Source organism: Globicephala melas, chromosome 5 (genome assembly GCF_963455315.2).
Source record: "Globicephala melas chromosome 5, mGloMel1.2, whole genome shotgun sequence".
NCBI classification, from domain to species: domain Eukaryota; kingdom Metazoa; phylum Chordata; class Mammalia; order Artiodactyla; family Delphinidae; genus Globicephala; species Globicephala melas.
Window position 1 is genome coordinate 38,548,288 of NC_083318.1, and position 16,000 is coordinate 38,564,287.

At 40.1% G+C, this 16,000-nt stretch overlaps 1 pseudogene; it reads right to left on the reverse strand.

Moving 5' to 3' along the window:
• Positions 1-11,805: 11,805 nt before the first annotated feature.
• LOC115857357 (heterogeneous nuclear ribonucleoprotein A1 pseudogene) lies at positions 11,806-12,927 on the reverse strand (annotated as a pseudogene).
• Between the last annotated feature and the right edge of the window lie 3,073 nt (positions 12,928-16,000).

Here is a 16,000-nt window from a genome sequence, read left to right on the forward strand (position 1 = left end):
AATCCATTGTGGTTAGCTGCAGAGGGACGCAGAGGGCTGCCCTCAATAGAATCTACTGGAAGAGAAATGAGGGTGGCAGACACTCTGAAAATGTAGTGTGGATGATATTCTTTCAAAAGTACTTCTCAGGAGGTACTATCATTCCCACTGTCAGATGAGAAAACTGAGGCTCAAAGGTTAGGTGATCAGCTCAAGATTTTACACACTAATGGTGATATCTGGGCTTACATCTGGAACTTTCTAACCCCAGAGTTCTTTTTGTTATGCTGCAATGTATCTCCAGCACTGAAAGGCCCAGAGTCAGATTAAATACAAAACCAATATTCCTCTTTTAATTTAATTGTAATATGTGAAAAAGTAAATTATTTCCTGAAATGAGCTCATGCCTGTCCTTTACCTTTTTCATTTTGAAAGCATATCTATAAGAGAAAAGCCAAAATATATAAGCAATAAATTACATCTTTGTAGTGGAAACAGAAAGGTTGAGGGCTAAGTGATGGGTAGGGGATAGTTTGTCTTAAAGTAAAAAAGTCACAGGTAATTGGTGATATAGTTGGGATCTTAACAGGAGATATTATAGTTGGAAGAGCCTATAGATCCAAAGCCTCTCTCACTCAGAGAGGACATTTCACCACATCACTATGAAAGCTTGTAAGCAAAAAGTATATCTATAAGGTTCCCTGTTGACCAAATATCTATTTTTGCTATGTGAAGCAATGACCCTTCAAAAATACACACAGTACCCGGCAGGGCATTTACTGTTTCAAGTGGAAAGAGAGTGTATTGCCTCAATGTAATAGAAGATCCCAGTAGGGTAGATAAAACTTCAGATTTTCCTACAGTCAGGATCAAATAACATCATCAAGATTCAGTTCTTCTATCTTCTAGCTCTGCCTTTGATTGGTAAGATTTTAGTCTCTATCAGATGGAAGCAACCATTTCGATCCCCAACCCCTCTCAGGTTTCACATCCACAGAATCAGAACAAAAGCCTATTTCCTAGGAGCTTCAGCACAAATCTCAGTGAATACCATTGACTCTGAGGGGATGACTTGCTCATCCTTAAACTAATCACTGTGATAGGAGAAACTGGGTTGCCTGATAGGCTACACCTGATTCCCTGGCTTGGGTACAGTGTTAGATTTACCTAAAACACTTCAATGAAGAGTGACAGGAGATTGGAACCCCTAACAAAATCAAGGTCTTTTTATCACAAGAAAAGAATAAACTCTGAATGACCCCCCAATATATGCACACACACATACAAACAGCAAACATCCCTTACACACCCTACATTATCCTCACAAAGAAAGCTGCAGTTCTAATGTTCAGAAGCTTGTTGGACTTTAGCTATCCTCAGATATTAAAACTAATTAATGGGCTGACAGATCCCATAGGTGGAATTTAAAATCCAAGTGTTCAACAAAACAAGGCAAACCTGGATTTTTATTTTAATGCCAATCTAGCAAACTCCTACTCATTCCACAATCCTAGTTTACTTGCTACCTTCTCTGTGAAACATCCCCTCATTCTTCACTTAAGGTCTTTGCATTTTGTAATTATAGTGGCCATTTATAGTGGTACAAAGAAAGTTATTACATAATGACAAAAGTTCAAGTCAACAGGAAGATGTAACAATTTGAAATTAATGTGCACCCAACATTAGAGCACCTAAGTATATAAAGTAGATATTAATACATATGAAGGTAGAAAGTAACAGCAATACAATAACAATAAGAGACTTAAATAATTTGCTTTCAAAAATGCATAGAACACCAAGAGAGAAGATACAGAGTGAATTTGAACAATGAGCTATATCAAATGAACCTAATAAACATATACTGTTGGGAAATTTCCACCCAACAGCAGAATACCAGCACATCTCAGAGATATTGCAGGTTTGGTTCCAGACCACCACAATAAAGCAAATATTGCAATAAAGGGAGTCACAGGAATTTTTTGGTTTCCCAAAGCATATAAACAATATTTTTACACTATATTGTAGTCAGTTGAGTGTGCATTAACATTATGTCTAAAAACACATGTATAGCTTAATTAAAAAATACTTTATTGCTGAAAAGTGCTAACCATCATTTCAGCAAGTCATAATATTTTTCCTGGTAGAGGGCCTTGCCTCAATGTTGATGGGTGCTGACTGATCAGGGTGTTGGTACTATAGGTTAGGGAGACTGTGGCAATTTCTTAAACTAAGACAACAATAAAAGTTGCAGCATCAATTGACTCTTCCTTTCACTTGAACACTTCAAGGCCATTATCGGGTTACTAATTGGCCTACTTTCAATATTGTTGTGTCTCAGGGAATAGGGAGACCCAACAAGAGGGAGAGAGACAGGGAAACAGCCAGTTGGTGAGCAGTCAGAACACGCACAACATTTATCAAGCTCACTGTCTAATATGGGTGCATTTCTTGGCACCCCCCAAAATTACAATAATAACATCAAAGATTACTAATCACAGATCACAGTAACAAATATAATAATAATGAAAGAGTCTGAAATATTGTAAAAATTATCAAAAAGGGACATAGAGACTCTAGGTAAGCAAATACTGTTAGAAAAATCATACCAGTAGACCTGCTTGATGAAGAGTTGCCACAAACCCTCAATTTGTAAAAAACACAATGCCTGCAAAAACAATAAAATGAGATGTGCCTCTACACATTCTTCTCAAGAACACATGAAATGTTCTACAGGATAGACCACATATTAGGCCACAAAATAAGTCTTAACAAATTTTAAAAGATCAGAATTATACCAAGTATCTTTTTGACAATAATCAAATGAAACTAAAAATCAATAACAGTAAGAAAATAAGAAAATTCATAAATATGTGTTAACTACACAACATATTCTTGACCAAAGAGGTCAAGAGGAAAATTTTTAAAAGGGAATTTAAGAAATATCTCAAGATGAATGAAAATGAAAACACAACATTCTAAAACGTATGGGATTCAGGAAAAGAAGTATTAAGAGGGAAGTTTATAGTTTATAGTGATGAGCACCTACAGTTAAAAACAAGAAAGATCGTAAATAAACAACCTAACTTGACATCTCAAGGAACCAGAAAAAGAGGACCAAACTAAGCCCAAAAATAGCAGAAGAGAGGAAATAATGAAGATTAAAGCAGAAATAAGTGAAACAGAAAAGAGAAAAACAATTTAAATGATCAACAAAACTAAGAGTTTGTTTCTTAAAAAGATAAGCAAAATCCACAAACCCTTAGCCAGGGTTCCATATGTACTCCTGTTCTTTGTCTTATTGATTTCTGTATGATCACACTTGCTCAGGGCTGGGCGCAAATGAAGTTGACACACAAATTTATTAAGTGAATTGAATGAGGCACAACACCCAGCATAGCACAGACATGTTGTAAGCATTCAAACTACCAAATGCATTGAGCACAAATTTCTCTGGAACAAAAAGCCCTGACAGTTTATTGGTGCAAATCTAATTATATTTATTTAATTTGACATGCAATGATGAATTAGATACATCAGTAGTCAAACCTCAGGCATCTTTTTACCTAATGTTGTCTGTCTATCTCCACAGCCAAAGAGAATGGTTCCGAGAGATTCTCCTTAGAGAAGTGCATAGGCAGCTGTGCATGCTTTATTTTGATTTATTTTGCCTTCAAAGACCCATTTGTGGCTGATTTCTCACTTCAGTGAGGTTGCCAATGAGTGTGTACAGGATAATATTGAGCCCAGGATTTCCTACCTGAGGTCACATATATAGCAAAATGCTTAAAAACATGGTCATTGTCATGACACACACCCAGGCTAAGTCCTGACATTTCTATACATTAGTAAATGCACACAGCCTTTGTGGCCCTGGGGTTGTTACTTGTCATCCTTGACCTCTAATTTATTTACGCATAAAGAGAGGAAAATAATCATACATAAGTCATGTGGTGTAGTGAAAATTAAGGAAAAGAGCATTCCTAAAACCTCTAACCTGGGCTTAATGAAATTCATCCTTCATTTCAATTCTTTCAGCTTTTTATGAAGTACTTCGTTACATGCCAAGCACTCTGCCGAGTGTGGTAATAAAACAAAGATGAGCAAGATACACACATTCTTCCCTCAAAGAACTTACAGCCTTGTAGAGAATAAAATATATGCTAAAGAGGGAAGAAAAGAAGAAAGCTAGGAATGCACACAACATGAAACAAAAGAAAAGAAAAGAAACTTGAGGAAGATTATCAAGTGAAATTTTCTTAGGTTAAATGGAAACTTGATGTATATGCCTTTTGTAAAGTTTTTTCTTCCCTTTGTCATATTTAGTATAAAATCAAAAAAACAAGCTTCTGATCCTAGCACATATGTCTGTCCAATATTTGCCCTGATAGCCCGGCTTGCCTCATCTCTTACGATAGCCTAACTCTCCCTTTCAACAGTGAAAACATTGACATTGTTACATCATGACTTTGCTCATGCCATTCCACCTCCCTGGAGCTCCTTCCTGCCCCTCTTTTCCAGATGGGAAATTCCTCCTCATTTCCCAAGGCTCGGCTCAGCCATGATCTTCTCCACCCTCTCCAACATGAGTTCCAAGCCCCTTCTCTGGGCTTCCAGGGCACATTGATTAGAATTCCGGCAAAGCACTCAACTTTGTCCATATTTATGTATGTACTTGTCTCTCCAACTGGATTATAAGATCTTCCAGAGCAGTGCCTAGGGCTGGTTCATTTTCACATCCCTGGAACCTAACATATGGGCTGGTGATAGTTGGTCCAAAGGAACCTTGGTGACACTGGCTGTCTGAACTTTTCCAATGGCAAGTTTGGTCTGGCTGCCTGATTTTAGTCAAGCCCCAGGTTTTGCCCAGGCTTGGGTGATGCCACAGAGCTTACTGCCCACTTTCAGGAACAGATGTTGGATTCTGTTACCCCCACAAGAGAGACGAAACTCTGGGAACGGAGTCACACTCAAGCACCAGAGGAGGAATCCACCATGTTGAAGCATTTATTTGTTTGGAGAAAGTGTGTGGCCAGTATTTTCCACAGCCAGGTTGGAGAGTCTCTTTGGGACATTGAACTGAGAGCTGTGGCAGCTTGCTTGGAAGGCAGTAAAGGAAAATGTTATTAATTAATGATATCCTCTTTCCACCAGCAGAAGTGTGGCATTTGGAGTCAGACAGATGGGAATTTAATTTTTATTTCAGGCTTCACCTGTGTGACCTTGAAAAAGTTACTTTTCTAAGACTCAGTATTATCTTCATCTCTGAAACAGGAATAATTGTACTTTTCCAAGAGGGTTGCTGTGAGGAATCATGGATAGACTACAGTGTAGAGTATATAGCATCTATAGTATTTAGAGTATATTATCTGACTTGGCACACAGGGTTTTTACTCAATGGCAGCAGTTGTTATTGACATAAACCTGCTTATAACACTAGTCACTTGAGTCTGTCAGGGCATCTTCTGTGCTGGAATCACATATTCTGTGCAACCAACTCCCTCTTTTCAATACTCTATCACTTTCCAAAACAAAACTGCCTTGTCATAGTAATACTTTTCAAAATGACCATGTCATTACATGGGGGCTCCTTGAGATTGGCAAACCCCAACATTCTAAGCCCTAACTTCAAGCAGGATACTTCTGGGAAGCTCTCAGCAAATGGCTAACGTCAGGCAGCAGTGAAGTTCTAGAATTTTCCACGTGATGATGACACTTCTTGACTTTCTATCCTCGGCATGTATACCCATTCTTCCTATAATGTCTTCCGGGCTCCTTAACATGGTTTATAATGCCCTTTACATTGCAATCCCTAGGACTTTGTATAATTGTCTCCTCCACCTGGAGCTTTACCACTTGCTCAGCTTAACTCTCATCCTTCAGTTATCTGCCATTATGACCACCTCATGGAGTCTTCACCAGCCCCACTGTTGGCCAGAGCTCAGTGTGATTGTTTTTTCAATACTCATCACTCTTTATATTACCTCTGGATTATAAATCCCCAAATGTGCAGTTTTTTAAAAAATCTCTGGATCGAAAGGGGATAACACAAATGAATACAGAGAAGGACTGTGCCTGTTTCCAAAGCCATGATCTCTGGCAGAAGCATACTAAATGTGCCATCAACAGTGGTTGAATAGATGAATGAACATGGTTGGCAATTGCCCTTTGAGCACATCCCCTGGGAGCCATGTGGTGGGCTGGAGAGAACTGGATTTGGGCTCAGTGTGCCTAGTTGGAAATATCAGCTCTGCTACCTCTTCCCTGGGTAACCACAGTGAAGTTACTTACTTTATAAATCATAGTCTCCTCATTTATGTAATGGGAACAAAATCCCCCCCTGCTTCACAGGTTTGCTGTCAGAATAAATGAATAAAAAACAAACAAACAAAATAACCAAAGGACCTTACACAGAGCAGGTATTTTGCCCATGATGGTGGGTTTTATTGAGATTCAAACTTGTGTTTGTGTTCAATGTGCATCTGGAAATGTGTGTCTCTATGTGTGTGTGTGAGTACCTGTATTTGTCATACCAGAGAGGTCAGAATATGCTTGTAACACAATCAAATGTGGGTGCAGGAGTTTTCAGACTTTAGAGGATTGTTTAAATATTGCTCCTCTCAGCTCCATAGCTCAGTCTTGCTGCTAATGGGTTATTCACAGCGCGGGTCTTACTTTTCCCTGGTTTGATCTGAGCCACTCCCCTTGTGTTCCAGACACCAACACTAATAAAGGGAAAAAAAATCCAACTTAATTGACCTAATCATATCCATGCATACAGAAAGTAGGTATTCTTGTTTTTCTCTTAATTTCCTTTGTCCTCCCCACCCCAGGCTTTTGCCTCATTTTTGTAGCTATTTTATTCAAAGTTTAAAGGTACAGACTCTAGGTGAATAGTAAGAATTTTTTTGTTCTTTCCTGAAAGTCATGAATGCTTGTCAAGCAAAAATTGTTAGTGTCACATTATTTTCTTGGCACCAAATTGACATTTACTGACAGATCTAGGGTAGGACAGTGCTGGTTCTGTGGCGAGGAGATTTGGGCTGCTTTCTCTGAGAGAACGTAGTAAAGGAGGCACATGACATTTGTCAGTTTTGTGAAACAGGCCCCTGCGGGTCACCTCACTCACCTGCGCGTTTTCATTTGAAGGTATTCATTTCAATCTGTTCAATATCTGTAACTATTGAGTCCTTGACATGTTGACTTTATCTGTCCCTTGGTGCCTGATACCACAGGAAGAAAAAATGACTGTAGTGAACTATATTTAAGTTCCCTGCATAGTGGCTGTGGGGTCCTTAGGCACCAGCCCTGCACCTTTGTTTCTTAATCTGCATAAATGTGTATAAAAAGGTCAACCTGCCCGCTAAAACTCCTGACCCAAGATAAGTGCATAACTAACTTTGGTTTCCTTTCTATTTCCTTCTGGATCCATACTGTCTTTTCCTGAAGCACTCCCACCTGTCCACTCCCTCCTGGGTACCCTCTGAGTTGGTAGTAATGGATCCACCTGTGAGGAGCTAGGGTACTTATCTCTAAACTCCCAACCCTTGTTGGATAGGGGTGCCACTGTAGGGTGCTCTGCAGGTGGGCTCAATGATCGCCCACATGGAGAAAGCCTCAGGTGAACAAGCAGAGAGATGCAGGTGCTTGAGGAAGGATGCTGTCAGCCTTCAAGAGAACCTGTCCACTTGAACTGCAGGTGAGCACAGTGTGGGCCAGGGAGTGTGGGTGGGACATCCGCAGCTTCTGGCTGCTGCTATGTGTACCCTAGGTTGGCAGGGATCAGGAACTGTGAATAAGAAGTGATGGGTACAGAACAGAGAGCACAAGGCATGATGCTAAGAGGCAAGAGGGTAGTAGACACTCAGAAAATGTGAGTTAGACTAGGCGACCTAAGCAGTAAGCACCAATCTATAACTTTCCCTGCCAAGGTGCATGGAGCCACCGTGCAGCCCTACACAGAGTCCACCTGCAGTGTCAGTGTGGTGAGATCAAAAACAACGTTTCATGATGTCCGTGAGATTCTGTCTTTTCCGCCAACTCATTTCATTCTTAAACTATCCAACCTCTACTTCCTTAAACCAACTGGAGTGAGTCTTTGTTCCTTGCCAACAAAAAAGCCCCAGCTCAAGCCCTCATTAAGTCTGCAACCCAACCTCATGTAAACCAGAGCCTCAGGCTTTGTCATAAGTGCTGGCCAGTGTTCTGCCAGGCAGCATGGTAGGGACCATGCACACTCTGGAGTCAGACCACCTGGTTTAATTTCTAACTCACTTACTTTTTTCTGTGTGACTTTGGCAAGTTACTTAACCTCTTTGTGCCTCGGTTTTCTTATCTCTAAAATGGGAATAATTATAACTACCTTATTGCATCATTCTGAAAACTTAATGAGTTAATACAAGAACACTAGCACAGAGTAGCTCTTAGTAAGTGACAGCTAGTTTTATCACTTGACTTAATTGCAATCTTGACACTCCTCTTGCCGCCTATGTGTTCAGACACAGGCCCAAAGGACTCAGGGCAACAAAGTAGGAGAGAGTAGCCACACTGGTGTAAGGCATGCACCCACAAGGGAAGTCTGCAGTGTGGGCCATTGCAGCAGAGCCCTGTAGCAGCAGAGCCTGGCTTGTAGGAATGACCGGCATTAATCCCTGCCACATACCCCAAATCAAGCATACAGTGATTTTTGTTCCAAGACCTTACTGAAAAAAGGGGTGAGATTCTTACTCTAATTTTTTGAACATATCAATGGATAAGAGGAAGAACTTGAAGAGTTGATGAACTTGAAAGTTGGTGTTTTTCCAAGATTTAATGCCTCAAGTATAATCTAGGGACTTCCCTGGCAGTCCAGTGGTTGAGACTCCGCACTTCCGCTGCAGGGGACACAGGCTCACTCCCTGGTCGGGGACCTAAGATCCAACCATGCCGTGTGGCGTGGACAAAAAAAAAATAATAATTAAACAAAATTTAAAAAATAAATCTAAGGAATAGTCAAGGAGGTAACAGTCTCACTGCAGCAGGAGACCACTTTGATACTTAAGAGTCTCTTAGCAGAGACTTTTGTTATTCCAGATCCTTGGGGTTTCTTTGCACATAAACGAGGGCCAGTCAAGCTGGGATAGACTCATTCTCTGCTTCGGGACACCTTGCGTATATGCAGCTGGGAGCTTAACTAAGTTGCTTCACGGGAACATATTAGAGGTAGACCTAAGAGTCTGCTCAGTGAGAACCCCAAGCAGCCCCTCCATAAAACAGGGGTACTATGGGGCTGACACCTCTGGCAAGTGGGAACTGGCTGGCACTGTGTCAGCAAGTTCAGAGACAGGATCCTGTTAAGCTTCTCGACTTTTCTAGTCTCTGTTTACAGCCAGCACTGCCCCTTAAGTTCCAAAAGGATAGAAATCATGTCCCTGAGACTGGAACTCTGCCCTGTTTCTTGGTCTCCTCTGCTAGACTGTGATGCTCCTTAGGCCTGAGACAGATCCCAGCCCCTCTCTCCCCCATTGGTTTATGGCCCCTGAAGGCTGAAACAGAACTGAGCTGGGAAAGTAGTTGGTGCTCAAAAACTATTTGGTGCATGTAGACACAGATGAAAGAATATGATAAAACTTCTTCTCCAGGGGCATTCACACACGCGCCCCCCCCCCACCTGTAACACTCTCTCAACACTTTGTTGCCTATTGAAACTATTAATGCTTTAGATCCCAACAAATATATAACTTCTCAGAGGAGTGAACCCAGGCTGGCCAATTAGCTAAGACCCCTTGTTATACTTTGATGCTGAACTCTGCAGCCTGTCATGATGGTTATTCATTAGTCAATTGTGTGATTATATTTTATATCACCATCCCCTTTCCCCCACTATAAGATTCATTATGGCTAGAAAAACATCAGTTTTGCTCACCATAGCCTCTTAAGTGTCCAGCACAGTGACTGGAACATAGAAAAATCGGAAAACAACATTTTCTGAGTCAATGAATAAATGAACAAATATAAAGACTGCACGCAAAAAATATGTTTACTGCAACCCTGAGTCATAAAATGATTAAAAAGCCAACAGTCACCTTTTATAGATCCAAGGTTGGCCAAAACCCAACTGGAGGAGAAATGGTTTAGGAAATACAGAAAAACTTTCCAGTCATCTTTGTTAAGGGGATTTTTTAGCCAGACAATTATGTTCCCTTGTTCTCCTTTCAGCAAACAGGTTTCAGAAGGGAGGTGCATTTCCAAGATGTTTGCCAATTTTATAGATGGATTTTTTTTCTAGATCTGATGAGTGAATTCTGAGTTTTTAAAAAAGAAAAAGTGGTTCAAATAGAGAGAGTTTTAGCCCACTGAAGCATTTGTTTATTGTGACATTTTTTCTTAATTGCTTTGAGAAGAGTAAAGACTTTTATCATATAATTGGAGTGATGTACCCCATCAGCGTCATATGGGTGTCAATCGTAAATGTACCTGCAAGCTTTTTGAGATGGGACTCAAAATGCTCATTGTTTCCTTTATTTTTATTATTATTTTTTATGTAGCATGAACCAAATTGCCCACTTCCCCCATACACATGTTATTTTGAAGCACTGTCCATGCTCAGCACAAATTCCATATATTAACTGCAATGTTCATATAACACACCAATACAGGGGTCACTGATCTCTCTGTAAAGAGAAGTTCAAATACCAAAATGGTCTTCTTTAGGGGATGGAAAAGGCATTTTCATGCATACATTTGGCATTACATAGAAACTACCTTCCCCAAGCATATACATTTTTCTCTCTTTTTTTCATCTTATTTATGTTATTCTGAGGGACTTGGATTCATCGATTTTTACTAATCTATGCCAGTGTTTTCCAACTGGTGCTTTATCTAAAGTAACGTCTTATCTCCTTTTTTGACAGGCTTCATGGTAAAGCCAGAGATTCAGTGAAAACCATTCATTCATCCCTTTGTTCAGCTGTTCGTTCATTCATCTGTTTGTTCAAATATTTGTTCATGTAGTCAAGAAAACTTGATTTAAAACCTACCACTTGTCAGGTATGGTGCCAGGCTTAGCATAGTGGTATCATGGCTCAAGATGTCCTTCATTTAACCTGGATGACGTTGATGGAGGTCTTCCTCACACAGTTGGCAGACACTGTGGTCCTTGTAGGGTTGGTCATTACCTCAATACATCTCTCCTTTTTATATCAAAGCCTTGCATTAGGGATGCAGAAATGAATAAACTGGATGGTCTGACATCGGGTGGAAAAGGCAGGCAAGTCAACAGTCACAGCTCCATGTGGCATGTGTGAAGATGGGGCTGAGCGTAGGTGTGTGTGTGTGAGAGTGTAGGTAAAGGGCACCCCTCCCATGCTGAGGATGTAGGGGTGGAAAAGGAAGGTGACATCTGAATGCAGCATCATCAGACAAGTATGAGTGAATGTGGTGAAGGGAGAAAAAAGGGAATTTAAGACAGGGGATTAGGTATATCTGGATTTCCACAAGTTTTTTTTTTTTTAAGATATTTATTCAGCATCATGATCAGACTATTACATTTAGCAATCAACAGCATGGATGCAAAAAAACACAAAAAAACTACACTAAAACCCTGTGTTGGAATGCTGTATACTTCCCCAGAACAGAAACTAAAATAACCTGTTATACAATTAGTCACAAATACAGTCCTTGAGGTTTCTTTACCCATACACATGAGTATTGTCTAAAGCATGTCTTCCTTGTATCAGCTAGGCCCTGCCACCACTGTGCTTGGCTGAGTTCACAAATCTGTTGCAACCTGTGGCTTCCTTGTCACTTCTTGGCTCTCCTCTCCTGCTAAGCTTTGTTTCCTGGCAGTAATTAAAACCTTCTGCCACTCCCATAGCTGCTGCTGCTGCTGGAACTGCAATAGCCGCCTTGGTTTTGTGGTTTGTCGAAGTATTGGCCTCCACCACCATAGGGGCCAGAACCTCTGCTTCCAAAGTTTCCTCCTTTCATCGGTCCAAAATTTGAAGATTGATTGTTGTAATTGCCAAAATCATTGTAGCTTCTGACACCTCCAAAATTACTTCCACTACCACTACCAAAGCTGTCTCTGTCTCCTCCATTGTTATAGCTGTCATAGCCTCTGCTCCTTCCATAGCCACTGCCCTGGTTTCCATAACCCTGTCCATCACTTCCATAGCCTCTGTTTCCTCCAGAGTAACCAGGGCCACCTCCTCTATAACCACCATCATTACCAAATCCATTATAGCCATCCCCACTGCCACCATATCCACCTTCATCACAGCTGCCACCAAAGCCACCTTGACCACCGAAGTCTCCTTCACAACCAAAGTTGTCATTCCCACCAAAATCACCTCAGTGAACACCACCAAAGTTTCCAGAACCACTTCGACCTCTTTGGCTAGATGAAGCACTAGCCATCTCTTGCTTTGAAAGGGCTTTCCTTACGTCACAGTTATGGCCATTCACTGTGCGGTATTTCTGAATGACAATCTTGTCTATAGAGTCATGGTCATCAAAAGTTATGAAAGCAAATCTTCTCTTTTTGCCACTGCCTTGGTCTGTCATGATTTCAATCACTTCAATTTTTCCCAAGTGTTCAAAATAATCTCTTAGGTGTTGTTCTTCAGTGTCTTCTTTAATGCCACCAGCAAAAATCTTTTTCACTGTTAAGTGGGCACAAGGTCTTTGAGAATCTTCTCTTGAGATGGCCCTCTTTGGTTCCACAACTCTTTCATCCACCTTGTGTGGCCTTGCATTCATGGTTGCGTCTACCTCCTTCACAATGGCATATGTGACAAACCCAAAGCCTCTGGAGTGCTTGGTGTTTGAATCCCTCATTACCACATGGTCTATGAGCATTCTCCTTTGCTCAAAATGGCTCCTCAGACTCTCACTTGTTGTTCCAAAGCTGAAAACTCTGATGAAGAGCTTCCACAGCTGTTGGGACTCTTTGGGAGACTCTGACTTAGACATGACAGCGGTAGACGGGGGAGACTTTAACGATGTTTACTTGGTGGCATCCACAGGCAGAAAGCAGAACACTATTCCTTTAAGAAGTAACATTGCTGCCCTGGATCCATCATATTCCTTGATGCCAGGTCTTAAAAGCCCCAGTTCTTTCTTTCCTTTTAGGGGCTTAGTCTAGTAGAATGCTTGGCGAGGACTGAAAGTCAATTCTAGGTTGTCCAATAGGACTTATGGCAATTTTATCCCATATGTGCATTGTGCATGTCCATTATTTTATATAGAACTATAGATACGATCAATAGTTTCAAGTCATTTAGACAGTATTATTTTAGTTGGAGTTTTTTTTTTTAATACAGCTGTAGGCTGCCTTTTATTTTTTATTTTTTTAACATCTTTATTGGAGTATAATTGCTTTACAATGGTGTGTTAGTTTCTGCTTTATAACAAAGTGAATCAGTTATACATATACATATGTTCCCATATCTCATCCCTCTTGCATCTCCCTCCCTCCCACCCTCCCTATCCCACCCCTCTATGTGGTCACAAAGCACTGAGCTGATCTCCCTGTGCTATGCGGCTGCTTCCTGCTAGCTATCTATTTTATGTTTGGTAGTGTATATATATCCATGCCATTCTCTCACTTTGTCACAGATTACCCTTCCCCCTCCCCATATCCTCAAGTCCATTCTCTAGTAGGTCTGTATCTTTATTCCCATCTTACCCCTAGGTTCTTCATGACATTTTTTTTCCTTAGACTCTGTATATATGTGTTAGTATATGGTATTTGTCTTTCTCTTTCTGACTTACTTCACTCTGTATGACAGACTCTAGGTCCATCCACCTCACTACAGATAACTCAATTTCATTTCTTTTTAGGGCTGAGTAATAGTCCATTGTATATATGTGTCACATCTTCTGTATCCATTCATCCGATGATGGACACTTAGGTTGCTTCCATCTCCTGGCTATTGTAAATTGAGCTGCAATGAACATTTTGGTACATGACTCTTTGAATTATGGTTTTCTCAGGATATATGCCCAGTAGTGGGATTGCTGGGTCATATGGTAGTTCCATTTGTAGTTTTTTAAGGAACCTCCATACTGTTCTCCATAGTGGCTGTACCAATTCACATTCCAACCAGCAGTGCAAGAGTGTTCCCTTTTCTCCACACCCTCTCCAGCGTTTATTGTTTCTAGATTTTTTCATGATGGCCATTCTGACTGGTGTGAGATGGTATCTCATTGTAGTTTTGATTTGCATTTCTCTAATGATTAATGACGTTGACCATTCTTTCATGTGTCTATTGTCAATCTGTATATCTTCTTTGGAGAAATGTCTATTTAGGTCTTTGACCAATTTTTGGATTGGGTTGTTTGTTTTTTTGTTATTGAGCTGCATGAGCTGCTTGTAAATTTTGGAGATTAATCCTTTGTCAGTTGCTTCATTTGCAAATATTTTCTCCCATTCTGAGGGTTGTCGTTTGGTCTTATTTATGGTTTCCTTTGCTGTGCAAAAGCTTTGAAGTTTCATTAGGTGCCATTTGTTTATTTTTGTTTTTATTTCTATTTCTCTAGGAGGTGGGTCAGAAAGGATCTTGCTGTGATTTATGTCATAGAGTGTCCTGCCTATGTTTTCCTCTAAGAGTTTGATAGTTTCTGGCCTTACATTTAGGTCTTTAATCCATTTTGAGCTTATTTTTGTGTATGGTGTTAGGGAGTGTTCTAATCTCATGCTTTTACATGTACCTGTCCAGTTTACCCAGCACCACTTATTGAAGAGGCTGTCCTTTCTCCATTGTACATTCCTACCTCCTTTATCAAAGATAAGGTGACCATATGTGTGTGGGTTTATCTCTGGGCTTTCTATCCTGTTGCATTGATCTATCTTTCTGTTTTTGTGCCAGTACCATACAGTCTTGATTACTGTAGCTTTTTAGTATAGTCTGAAGTCAGGGAGCCTGATTCCTTCAGCTCCGTTTTTCATTCTCAAGATTGCTTTGGCTATTCAGGGTCTTTTGTGTTTCCATACAAATTGTGAAATTTTTTGTTCTAGTTCTGTGAAAAATGCCAGTGGTAGTTTTATAGGAATTGCATTGAATCTGTAGATTGCTTTTGGTAGTAGAGTCATTTTTACAATGTTTATTCTTCCAATCCAAGAACACGGTATATCTCTCCATCTATTTGTATCATCTTTAATTTCTTTCATCATTGTCTCACAATTTTCTGCATACAGGTCTTTTGTCACCTTAGGTAGGTTTATACCTAGATATTTTATTCTTGTTACAATGGTAAATGTGAGTGTTTTCTTAAATTCACTTTCAGATTTTTCATCATTAATGTATAGGAGTGCTAGAGATTTCTGTTCCTTAATTTTGTGTCCTGCTACATTACCAAATTCATTGATTAGCTCTAGTAGTGTTCTGGTAGCATCTTTAGGATTCTCTATGTATAGTATCATATCATCTGCAAACAGTGACAGCTTTACTTCTTCTTTTCCTAGTTTGATTCCTTTTATTTCCTTTTCTTGTCTGATTGCTGTGGCTAAAACTTCCAAAACTATGTTGAAAAAGAGTGGTGAGAGTGGGCAACCTTGTCTTGTTCCTCATCTTAGTGGAAATGCTTTCAGTTTTTCACCATTGAGGACGATGTTGGCTGTGGATTTGTCACATATGGCCTCTATGCCTACTTTCTGCAGGGTTTTTATCATAAATGGGTGTTGAATTTTGTCAAAAGCTTTCTCTGAATCTATTGAGATGATCATATGGTTTTCCTCCTTCAATTTGTTAATATGGTGTATCACATTGATTGATTTGCATATATTGAAGAATCCTTGCATTCCTGAAATAAACCCCACTTGATCATGGTGTATGATCATTTTAATGTGTTGCTGGATTCTGTTTGCTAGTATTTTGTTGAGGATTTTTGCATCTATGTTCATCAGTGATTTTGGCCTGTAGTTTTCTTTCTTTATGACATCTTTGTCTGGTTTAGGTATCAGGGTGATGGTGGCCCCATAGAATGCATTTGGGACTGTTCCTCCTTCTGCTATATTGTGGAAGAATTTGAGAAGGATAAGTGT